Source organism: Colobus angolensis, unplaced genomic scaffold (assembly GCF_000951035.1).
Source record: "Colobus angolensis palliatus isolate OR3802 unplaced genomic scaffold, Cang.pa_1.0 Scaffold48, whole genome shotgun sequence".
Taxonomy (NCBI): domain Eukaryota; kingdom Metazoa; phylum Chordata; class Mammalia; order Primates; family Cercopithecidae; genus Colobus; species Colobus angolensis.
This window is the reverse complement of record NW_012118265.1, coordinates 4778027-4790314: the sequence shown is the minus strand read 5'-3', so window position 1 is coordinate 4790314 and position 12288 is coordinate 4778027. Positions and strand designations below refer to the sequence as shown.

Genomic DNA, 12288 nt, shown 5'->3' with positions numbered 1-12288 from the left:
CGGAAGTCTGAGGAGCAGAGTGAAAGGGCAGAATGAGCCACAGCAATGTCCCTGCACTGTGGCCATCCTCCAGGAAAAGCTGCTGCTGCTCTGAAGCCACTTTTGCAGAGAACAAGAATTATAAAAAAGAGAATTATATCTATCCTTGAAGTTCAAGGATAGGAAAAGAACATACTACTTTCCATCTATAAACTAAGACCTTTGGCAATCATCACCTCGTTCTCTGTGTGTGGGGATTTTTTTAAATTATTTTTTTCCTTTACTCAGCACTATAGAAATGCAGGTAGGGGTGTGTGTGTGTGGGTATGTCTGTGTGTGTGCGCGCGCGCGTGTGTGCGTGTTTAAGGGCTTCATTTTTAGGACCCTCTGTGTCCAGGTCAGAGCCCACCTTCAGGGCTACAAAAGCAAGTAGGAATGAGCTGCAGAAATGCTTCTGCCTCCTCTCCCTGCTTCATGCCTCACCCCCACTCCTGTGACGCTCCTGTGACACTACCTTTCATTCGTCTGGTTAAGAGACTGTCCTCCAGCAACGTAAATGCCTGGTGGGGGATGCGTTAACAGAGGAGGAGCGAAGGCATGTTTGCTGACTAAAAGAAGACGTTATGGTTAACAGTCAAACACACACAAAGAACACAGTACAATACTTAGAGTCTTGTAAACTGCAAAGTTCTAAGAAGCAAAAATGAGAGTACAAGAATAACTTAGCTCAACAATGACTATCATTGTTAGGTACAGGAAAAGAATTCAGGGACTACGAAGAATCTTACTCTAAGTGTCTAGTGTCTTACTTTAAGTCAGTCAGGTTTGGCAGAGAAGTTAGTGGCAAAGGGGTTAAAAGTATTATCTGAGGACTTCTATCAAAATATCTGTCCATCAAGATTCCAATTCTATAAATGCAATGGACACTGAAGTGCATGAATTTACACATACCTCAGTTGGTCATTTGCATAGCTATCCCCGCCCCCAACTGTGTGTCACTAGCTAGATTAAGATAGTCATATTTTAGATTAGCTAACTAAGAAAAGGTAGTTTGAAAGGCCAGTTCTTTTCTGCACTTTCCCCAGAAAGCCATGGGTAAATTACAGCTTCCCTATACATATATAAAAAGGAGGAGCAGACCAGTCTGATCAACATGGAGAAACCCCGTCTCTACTAAAAATACAAAATTAGCCGGACGTGGTGGCGCGTGCCTATAATCCCAGCTACTCAGGAGGCTGAGGTAGGAGAACCGCTTGAACCCAGGAGGCCGAGGTTGCAGTGAGCCGAGACCGTCCCATTGCACTCCAGCCTGGGCAAAAAGAGCAAAAATCCATCTCAAAAAAACAAAGGGGGGGTGGGGAGTAAGCCATGTGCAGTGACTCACACCTGTAATCCCAGCACTTAGGGAGGCCAAGATGGGGGAATCACCTGAGGTCAGGAGCTTGAGATCAGCCTGGCCAACATGGTGAAACCCTGTCTCTACTAAAAATACAAAAATTAGCTGGGCATGGTGACACACACCTGTAATCCCAGCTGCTTGGAAGGCTGAGGCAGGAGAATCTCTTGAACCCTGGAGACAGAGGTTGCAGTGAGCCAAGATCACGCCACTGCACTCCAGTCTGGGCAAAAGAGCAAAACTCCACCAAAAAAAAAAGGAGCAATATTGCAATACTGTGGCTGGGAAAATACCTTCAGTACAACATGTCCTATCCTCTTCATCCTCTGTTTCTACCACACCACAGCTCTCCCAGTCAATAATCTCAAAAATGATATTCTCTACTTTCCTGTTTATATATGTTATTAAATGTATGACCTCTTTAACAGCATCAACGGGCTCCATTAAGCACTTTGGAATTTAGCAAGTACTTCTCTATCCCATATCTCATTTAATCCTTTCATTTAGGCTTCAATTCTAACAGGTCTTTAAAACATTTAAATCCCACCTTAATATTTCTAAAATTAGACTGCTATATAGCTACTAGGCACGTTTAATGTGATAGTAGCCTTATTTCTCCTACGTGATATTATTAAATCAATGGAATATCTTCAAACATGGGCTAAAAACAGAGAACATCATCCCTACTTTTTTAAAAAGTCATATGACAAAAACCATCAATATCACACTGCTTATATTTCATACCAATTCCCATGCTGTGGAATGAAAAGTATTTATCCAGGTCAATGAAAAATGAATCATTTACATGAGCTAAATAACATCAGTGGGAATAATACATGATGCTAGTGTCAGAAGTTACATAATACTCTATTAATATTGAAGAAAATAATTACATTTGATTGCTATTTCAAAACTGGCTTTTGGGAATAATCTAAAATTTGAAATCCAAAATTTCTTACTTAGGGCTTTTGGATTACATTCAGTATTTCAGAATCCTCCCAGAAAGCAATAAATACTGTATTTATTCTTCCTTTTATGCAGAAAAGATACCTATTCAGAGAATTTCCAAAAGGACATTTTCTATTCTTCATAAAACTGACATTCAGAGAAACTGATCTTGTAGAAAATCTAAAATGTGTGTGTTACTGTTATATTCATTCATAAATATTTTATCCTCAATTTGAAACAGTATGATAGTATTTTGCTTCTCAATCATAGTTTCAAGAGAATGGTGCCTAGGGGAATGCAAACTTTAAATACTCAAGTCAAAATTGTGTGTTTGTGTGTGTGCATACATGCAAAGAAGAGAATAAATACAACTTAAACATAAAGAAATGTCATGATCACCATGAGGAAATGTGATATACTAGAAAAGAATAAACAAGAAAACAAGGACAAAATAAAGCTTTAAATCTTATAAAGACTGTCCGCAAACTAACCACCACAAGTCAATTAACAAATCCATAAATACTAAGCACATACCATATAAAAAGATATTGTGCTCAGCATGATAAATAAAAGAATCTCTGGATACTCCTAAATGACTTCTAAAGTTAAATAGTTAAGAACAAGCATTTTCGATTTTCAACATAATACAAGTATCATAGTAGACACAGAATTCAGCACGCTGCCCAGTCCTCCATCACCATCTAGTGGTAAAACTCACAAAACAGGTGAAGAAAATTCAACTTTTGTCGTATTTACGGCATTTGAATTCACAGTAACGCAGTCTAGCACTTTGCTACAGTTTTCCTTTAAATATCTTTATTAATGCTAATATATACAAATGTGTACATGCAGGTGCCTAGTTCAATGTAATATGGAAATGCTTGACGAGAATAATTAATGTTGTCAAGTTTCGTTACAGATGTAAAAACAGAAACTAACAAGGCTATAATAATATAATGGGAAAATGTTACGAATATTGACTGCTCTTTCTAAATTAACTTATAGAAAAAAATTTTTAAATGTATAATTTACCTATAGTTTCAAAAGTACACAAAATCATCATTAGAATGGAACAGGGAGGAGTAAGACTATCAGTGTTAAATAAAATTTTCCAACAATTTATCAAGAAACTCATAAGAGTCATTTTGAATGCAACTTTCATTTTGAATACTCTTAAAGTTTTCTTATAAGCCACAATGAAAGGAAATCATCTAAAATTATAAAAATGATTTTAAAAAAAAAAGTCACCCTTAGAGACACACATCCCTTTTTCTCCTTAGTTGGAAAGTCAAGATACAGAATTAAATTGGAAATTCCTTTTATTTCAATTTTGGCAAACATTTTTTTTTTTTTTGAGACGGAGTTTCGCTCTGCCGCGGCCCAGGCTGGAGCGCAGTGGCCAGATCTCAGCTCACTGCAAGCTTCACCTCCCCGGTTTACGCCATTCTCCTGCCTCAGCCTCCCGAGTAGCTGGGACTACAGACGCCTGCCACCTCGCCTGGCTAGTTTTTTGTATTTTTTAGTAGAGACGGGGTTTCACCGTGTTAGCCAGGATGGTCTTGATCTCTTGACCTCGTGATCCGCCCGTCTCGGCCTCCCAAAGTGCTGGGATTACAGCCTTAGCGGCAAACATTCTTAATAAAAGTAAACTGGCCAACTTCTCTTTGAATCATGTTAGAGTACGGTCGGAAGTGGTGGCTCACGCCTGTAATCCCAGCACTTTGGGAAGCCAAGGCAAGCGGATCACAAGGTCAGGAGTTCGAGACCATCCTGGCCAACGTGATGAAACCCATCTCTACTAAAAGAACACAAAAATTAGCCAGGCATAGTGGTGTGCACCTGTAATCCCAGTTACTCAGGAGGCTGAAGCAGGAGAATTGCCCAAACCCGGGAGGCAGAGGTTACACTGAGCCAAGATTGCACCACTGCACTCCAGCCCGGGTAACAGAGCAAGACTTTGTCTTTAAAAAAAAAAAAAAGAATTATGTTCGAGAATATTCAGTGGTTGTAGTCGGGGCAGACTCCCCAGCAACTCCTAGAATTGACCCATACATCTGATGGATTTAATCAGCCTATGAACAAGAATCTGCAAATAGATACCAGGTTTCACAGAGTCTCCAAGTCTAGGTATAGGTTTAAATGTTACATGCAAGGCTTTCCAACATTCTGGACACATTTACATAAATATATATATGCAGACAAACACACAGCACGTATAACTGAGGCTAACAAGTTTAGCATAAAGAATGTAAATCAGCCCCTTAACCCATGATAGTTTTTAAACAGTCTTAAAAAGTTATATCCAATGCTTAAGATGGTTACTGCTAGCCTAAAGCAAAATATCTTTCAAAACATAGAAAGCCATCTGTCAATTACCCAACGATGAATTACCTCTACGTATTTTTCAAAAAGCCTGAACTATATCATACGTCTTTGAATAGTTCTTGAGTTCCTCTCGGTATATAACTTATAATACAGAGTGAGTATCTTTTTCTATGCCTTATGCATAGAATTGTCACGTTCCTTTGCAAGCATGAGTCAATTTCCAACATTTTATCCTTTGTGCTTTCCATGTCATGAAATATTTCAAAAATTCCTTAATCGTGAAGTTTCTTGTCAGCATCATTTACTCTGGGATATCTCATCCGTTCATTGTAGATGTTAACAACTTTGCCTTTACTAAGTTCATCTAACAGCATATTATAGAGGTTTAATCTTCCCCTGATTAGCTATTTATTTTGTAATTCCATATGCCTGTGACTCAAATTTCACTTCCTATATCATCACTTTTCATTTCTCTCCTGAACTTTCATTTTTGTTGGTACACTCTCTTTCAAACATCTCTTTTTGTAAAATGTCATGAGGTTTATTATTGGCAAACAAGGACGCAACACAACTATACACTTTGCTGCCACCTGTGCATGAACTGAATACCAGATGTGCAGTGACCAATCACCAACAGACTCTGAAAGAAGTGAGATGATTGGCCACTGCTGTATGTTATTTACATGATGATCTGTGAACTGGAGAACTAGGCATTAAGTTTTGACTTTATGCAACTACTTACAGTTAATATACTGTGGTAACTAAAATGTGGACTATTGCAGGGAGACTGGTATTATTTAACTAAATCATGATAACTCATACTGTGGTAACTAAAATGTGGACTGTTGCAGGGAGACTGGTATTATTTAACTAAATCATGATAACTCAAATATATGTCAGAACTGTGAAATCAAGGACTGCCTGCCTATAAGTGTATATGTAACCGTAATCATAATTCAAAGGAAAAATGGAGAGAAAAATATATAATGACATGTAATATAACATGTAAATGCTTAGGCACAACTATTTGAAATAATGTCATTTATCCATTCAACATGAAGTGGCAAAATGCTTGGATCTATCTATTTAATTATGTGAATTTAACAGATACAAATATTTGTGACCCAAACACAACTTACATTATTATCATTAGTGATGTGGATTTCCAAAATAAATAATTCTTGACAAGATTCCAAATAGAGTATTTAGTAGACAGTCGCTACATACTTGCAAAAATTAGGCTGGTGTATATTAAACCAGACAAAATATGTTTATATGTAAAATAGACTTATAGGCTCAGATATTGATGAACAAGCTTTTCACCCATGGGGAAGTTAATGGGTCACTCCCATAAGCAGCACGGGACAACTCTTCACCGTGTAAAAATTGTGCCTCATACTTTGCATACTATAAAGCATTCATGGCCCCAGCCACTGAACACAGGGACAACAAGAAAATATCCTGAAATCAACAAATACTCTCTGGGCAGTAATGTCGACAGTGAGAACCCTGATGGGGATTCCTGAGCCATTTGTGGAAAGAGAAGAATATGACCAAGGTTTCAAGCAATACAGAAACCTAGACCTCTAGATATCAGTAAGTACCAACCAAATTTGGGAAGGGATAGAGTATTAATAAACAAACGGTAAATATAGGGTAAACTTTTTCTTGGCCACTTCTATTAATCACAAAAAAATGGTAACAAAGAAAGCAATGATTTCTATAAAGTTTATTATGAAGCTTCAATAGATGTCTGCTTTGAAGTTTTCTACAAATGCCATTTGAAAGATAACTACAGATATATAGATATACTTCGCATAGAAACCCCTAAAGTTGCAAGTTAAAAATAGTAATAATGATCAAATCTTACATAGTGCTCATCAGTCACTGTCCTACATGCTTTACTTTTTAATAAACCTTTAAATCGTCACAAGAACCTTATATAGTAAATGTCCTATTACAGATGAAGAAACTGAGGCACATCTAGCTAGGAAGTGAAGTGATGACGGCAGGTTTTGAAGCTCAGGGGTCTGACTACAAAGTCCATGCTGTCACCAGGACTGCAACACTTTCTGTCTCCACCCCTCCAAGGAGGTCCCTTACCCCTGAACTCATTTAACAATACTATCATATACCCAGGCCCCCTGAACTGAAAATCCGAGTGCCCTCTTTTCTTCATTCCCATTAACAACCTTCTATCAAATCCTGCCACTCCGCCCCCAGAAATAGACAATGCAGGTCTCTGCCCCACCTGGCCTGATACCCACTGTAGCTCAAGTGGTAGCATGTCTGGTCTCATGGATAAGAAAGGATTTTGGAGGTGGGCATCCCACTGGATGCCACCTGGATCCCACCTCTTACTTTGTGCCACACTGAGACAGGAAAAATAAACCAACTGCCATGATTTACATTGATGGCAATACTACTTGAGGCCTTGATTTTTCTGCTCCTTCCCAGTCTTCTGCATACTCTTTTCTAGAACTTTTAACACTGAATGATTATTTTCTAATAACATTAAAATACCTAATGTCTATTGAGCACTCCCTACATACCAGCACCCGACTTGCATTAACCCATTTAATCCCCAAAACAAACCCATAAGGAAATACCAGCATTGCCCCTAATTAGAGATGAAGAAGTAACTTTCTAAGGCTAGCGTTGAAGCTGGGAAGCCCTCTCAACTAAAGCCTGAAAAAACTGCTTAATAAGTATAACAGATAATATCTAACTAAGAGAACATTAGTTTAAGCCAGTCAATCAATCATACACTTTCAGTCACTTTATTCACTTATAATTATAAATTAGAATGGCTTGTGTAATTTATTGTCAAAACCAGGACACTTTTGAGAGTGAAAGTGTTACTCACTGAGCTGGCACAGCAGGTTTCAACTGGGACTGTGTGGGCAAACAAGAATATATGCCCCTATGTTCACAATACATAAGAAAATATGTCTATGTTAGGATAGCATTACCTAGTAAAACAAGCAGCTTAAGATAAGGAAAAAAGAACTCCATGAATCCAGCCACTTCATCAATGAGAATCTCCCCCTCCTGTGAAGCTTCTTCCATGGAGCTAACACAAACTGTGAACTCTCCTGGATGCTGGATTAGCAGCTATTCAACAAAAATCTCTCATGGAAACTTTCTAGGAGCATGGAGAACAGTTTTCTGAGTTAGCACCTATTGCTTGAAGTTTTGCTTAATACCACAAGAAGGAACACAGTCCACCCAAGGTGAGTATTTGATTGCTTTTGCTTGCAGAAGGAATAAATAATCTAAATTCTAATTTATATTTTTTCACTACTCCAAAGCAAAACTATCACAAATCTTTCCTAATACTATTGACTGGTAGGTACAAAATTTATGTTCTGTATTGATTTCAAGAGACCTTTAGAGACAGACATCACATTTGCCTTTCCAAGGCACTGGTCTCCCTGCAGACCACAACTACATGAAAAGCTGATCAGGAGGTAGAGCTAGGTGAGGGCACAGAGTACTCTAACTACAACAGCGGGGTCACAGGAAGTCTGTGATTCTCCTGAGAGAGACTGGTGATTGCAAAGCCCAATCACATAGAAGGTGGGCTCTGAATAAATCCTCCTATCATAATTAAGTCACAAAAGTGTAACCACACACCATCATACAGGTCACCTCTCTTAGTTCATTCCTGCTGCTGTAACAAAATACTTTAAACTGGGTAATTTATAAACAGCTGAAATGTCTTGCTCACAGTCCTGAAAGCTGGTAAGTCTAAGATCAAGGAGCCAATGGATTCTGTGTGAGGTGAGGACTTATTCCTTATGGATGGTGCCCCATGTGTCCTTACATGGTGGAAGGTCAAAGGGCTTCTTTTATACAACCACTGATCCCATTCACAAGGGCTCTACCCTCATGGCCTAGTCACCTCCCAAAGGCCCCACCTCTTAATACTAACACATTGGGAATTAGATTTCAACATATTTTTTTCTTTTCTTTTTTTTTTATTTCAGTAGGTGCTTGGTTACATGGAGAAGTTCTTTAGTGGTGATTTTTGAGATTCTGGTGCACCCATCACTCGAGCAGTGTACAATGTACCCAATGTGTAGTCTTTTCTCCCTCGCTCCCTCCCATCCTTCCCCCGAGTTCCCAAAGTCTACTGTATTATTCTTATGCCTTTGTATCCTCATAGGTAAGCTCCCACTTATAAGTGAGGACATATAATGCTTGGTTTTCCATTCCTGAGTTACTTCATTTAGAATAATGATCTCTAACTCCATCCAGGTTACTGCAAATGCCATTAATTCATTTCTTTTTATCAACACATAAATATTGGAGGGACACAAACATTCAGACCACAGCATTACCTCATGACCACTGAGAATCAGACAAGTGAACTAGCATAGCTGTTCCTTAAATGACTCATTCAAATATTAAATATAAAAATTTGGGATGGGTACAGTGGCTTACGCTTGTAATTCCAGAGCTTTGGGAGGCCAAGGTGAGTGAATCACCGGAGGTCAGGAGTTTGAGACCAGCCTGACCAACAAGGAGAAACCCTGTCGCTACCAAAATACAAAATTAGCCAGGCGTAGTGGCACATGCCTGTAATCCCAGCTACTTGGGAGGCTGAGGCAGGAGAATCACTTGAATCTGGGAGGCGGAGGTTGCAGTGAGCCGAGATCACGCCATTGCACTCCAGCCTGGGCAACAAGAGTGAAAACTGTCTCAAAAAAAAAAAAAAGGCCTCACTGATTCTTCATTCTGATTAAACTAACTGGTCCATACATAACATCATAAGAATAACTGTTGTGCTCGAATTATTAATTATAAAGATATTCAGCTCTCTACAGCATTAATTGCCTAAAACCACAGTTCTAGTCAGGCCACCAAGGAAATTAAATTACCAAGATAACCACACAACCCTCCCACAACCCAGAACTAAAAATAAGTGTGCCTAGCTAAAATCATTTGCTGGCCAGAGATGACTGCTCTACATAATTTCAGGTGTGGCTTATTCTTTAGGTAGAAAAAAACCAAACAAACAAAACTGTACATGTGATCACCCACTGCACTTCCTTTGACTTCAATTAACCCTCAGTCAAGTTCCCTGAAAAGTCAATACCACAAACCTTTCCTTAAGCTTGCTGAGGCCATGCTCCTCCCACACATAGTGGCAGGATGAACAAGCAGCAATGTTTATCAGAACAGCTGTGGGAAAGTTTATCTGACAAAAACAAAGTATGTTCCTACATTCCTTAAGTTTCATTCCAGCTCACTTGGGGACTTTCCAAGGTCTTGTTTTCCTAACTTGTCCTATCACGGTATTAAAAAGCTGAGCAGTTAGGGTGCTGAGTAAATAAACTGTCTGATAAAGCAGCATGTCATCCTCTTAGTTACCTGTTCTAAGTTGAATCATTATGCAGGTCAGGGATTCAGACACAAAAAAAAACCCACAAAAGGTATTCAAAAGTGTACAACTACAAGTGATTAGATGATTTAACACACTTGGAATAAGATTATTTAAACTATTCAGAGTCATTGTTCTCAGATAATTTCCATTATCTCGTTTATCTTTACTTGCAGAACCAGAGCACAGAGTTGGGGAATATTCTCTGTCTTTCCCACATCCTGGTTACAGATATTCAATTAACAAATACTTCTGCGTACCTACTATGGTAGTGAACACCACAGGTACAAAACGCAGCCAGCAAGGATGGCTAGGCCTGATACAGAAACACAGGCCATGTCAGAAGAATAATGACAACACTGAGGTATTAGGGACATGTCCAAAGATGTGGTGAGTCTTGCAAGCAAATGGGAACAAAAGGAAGATAACGAGGGATGACACATTTGTAAGACCTGAAGGTGAAAAAGAAAATGCTTTCCTCTGCTGCCTCAGCATCTTTCCAAAAAGCCTACTGAAAAGAGAAAACACACACACAAAAGTTTTTGTTTTTGTAACAAAGTTCTAAATTCTGATTCTTTGCTATTATCAACTGAGATTCAGTTCTTCTGATTTTCAAGAATTAAACCCAATCTATTGCTAGCAATACAGAAAATCTGTTTGCACACTTCAACTAATTGGGATTAGACAATCAACCATGACTCAATGTTAGTATTCATACCAAAGTGAGATTTTGTGAACTGCCTATAAAATATAGGCACCTATTAATTTTTAAAAAACTGTTACTTCTTTCAATCTACCAGAAGGGGGTGATATTGTACCAGGCATTTGTTTCTCCATTGTAATTATCAGATGAAGGCAAGTGCACAATTGCCAATGACACCCCATGTCCTGTCACTCATTGCAAGAGGTTTAACAAAAAGGCATTATTTTATAATGCAGTGACTTAAATCACAACTTAATTATATAATTTCTGCCCCCTTTCTCTACTACTCTAAATCAACAAGCTGGTAGAACTGAATGCTTCACATGAACAGAAAAAGGCATGTCTGCATTTGATGTTTTCCCATAAGATTACATTTTTTCAATGCACTTTTTCAATTACTTTACTACAAAGCTCAAAAACTTTACGGCACACTAAATTATGAAGTCCTGAGCATGACATTTCGGATCCCCCACATTACGCACTGCTCTACCTTTGCCAGTTTTCCTAACATTAAACCTTGGCTCACATCGTTCTTTTAATACAGTACTAAGTTGACTTTCATCCCCATTCTACAAGTAAAAGAGCCATCCAGCAAGAAGCATTTTGGATGTCAGTTCCTTCAGAGATCCTATAGAGGACAATTTCCAAATATGCTTCCTTTAAACATCCTTGTACACTGTACTTTCATAAAATGTTTACACTAGGCCTTTACCAAAATCCTCTGTATTTTTATTTTATATTTGTACTGACTTTTATGTTTACATATGTGATCATCTTTAACAGTGCTCTTTCTTTGTGTGGATTTTATTTGCTGTCCAATGTCCTTTCCTTTTAGCCTAAATGACTCCCTTTATATTTCTTGTGGCACAGTTCTAATGGGAACAAACTCTCTAAGCTTTCATTTATTTGGGAATCTTAATTTTTCCATTTCTTAAGGATAGTTTTGCTGCATATAGAACTGTCAGTTGACATTCTTTTTCTTTCAGTGTATTTCCCAATTATTTCCCAATGTTCCTTTGAGTATATTTTCCTAGTTCCGTTTAGCCTCTGTAGTTTCTGATGAATGGTCAGTTATAAATCTTACTGAGGATCTCTTTTATATGACAAGTCATTTTTCTCTTGATTTTATGATTATGTCTTTGTCTTTGGACAGCATGACTTTCTGTCTTTTTGTAAATATCTTCAAGTTTATCCTCCTTAGATTTCATTGAGCTTCATGAATGTATAAAGATTGTTTATTAAATTTAGGGAGATTGAGGCCATTAATTCTTGAAATACTGTTGTCTTTTTCTTTCTGTTCTTCCCTTTTTAAACTTCCCTTAATAAACTCCCTCTTATTATTTATATAAATAATATAAATTATGTATATTTTGGTATGCTTTTTTGTTTTTTATTATACTTTAAGTTCTAGGGTACATGTACATAATGTGCAGGTTTGTTACATATGTATACTTGTGCCATGTTGGTGTGCTGCACCCATCAACTCGTCAGCACCCATCAACTCGTCATTTACATCAGGTATAACTCCCAATGCAATCCCTCCCCCCTCCC

At 38.1% G+C, this 12288-nt stretch overlaps 1 protein-coding gene across 1 annotated transcript in view; it reads right to left on the bottom strand.

Moving 5' to 3' along the window:
- Positions 1 to 12288, bottom strand: part of MED12L (mediator complex subunit 12-like) — a 353697-nt gene that overhangs the window by 142938 nt on the left and 198471 nt on the right. The window lies entirely within an intron of this gene.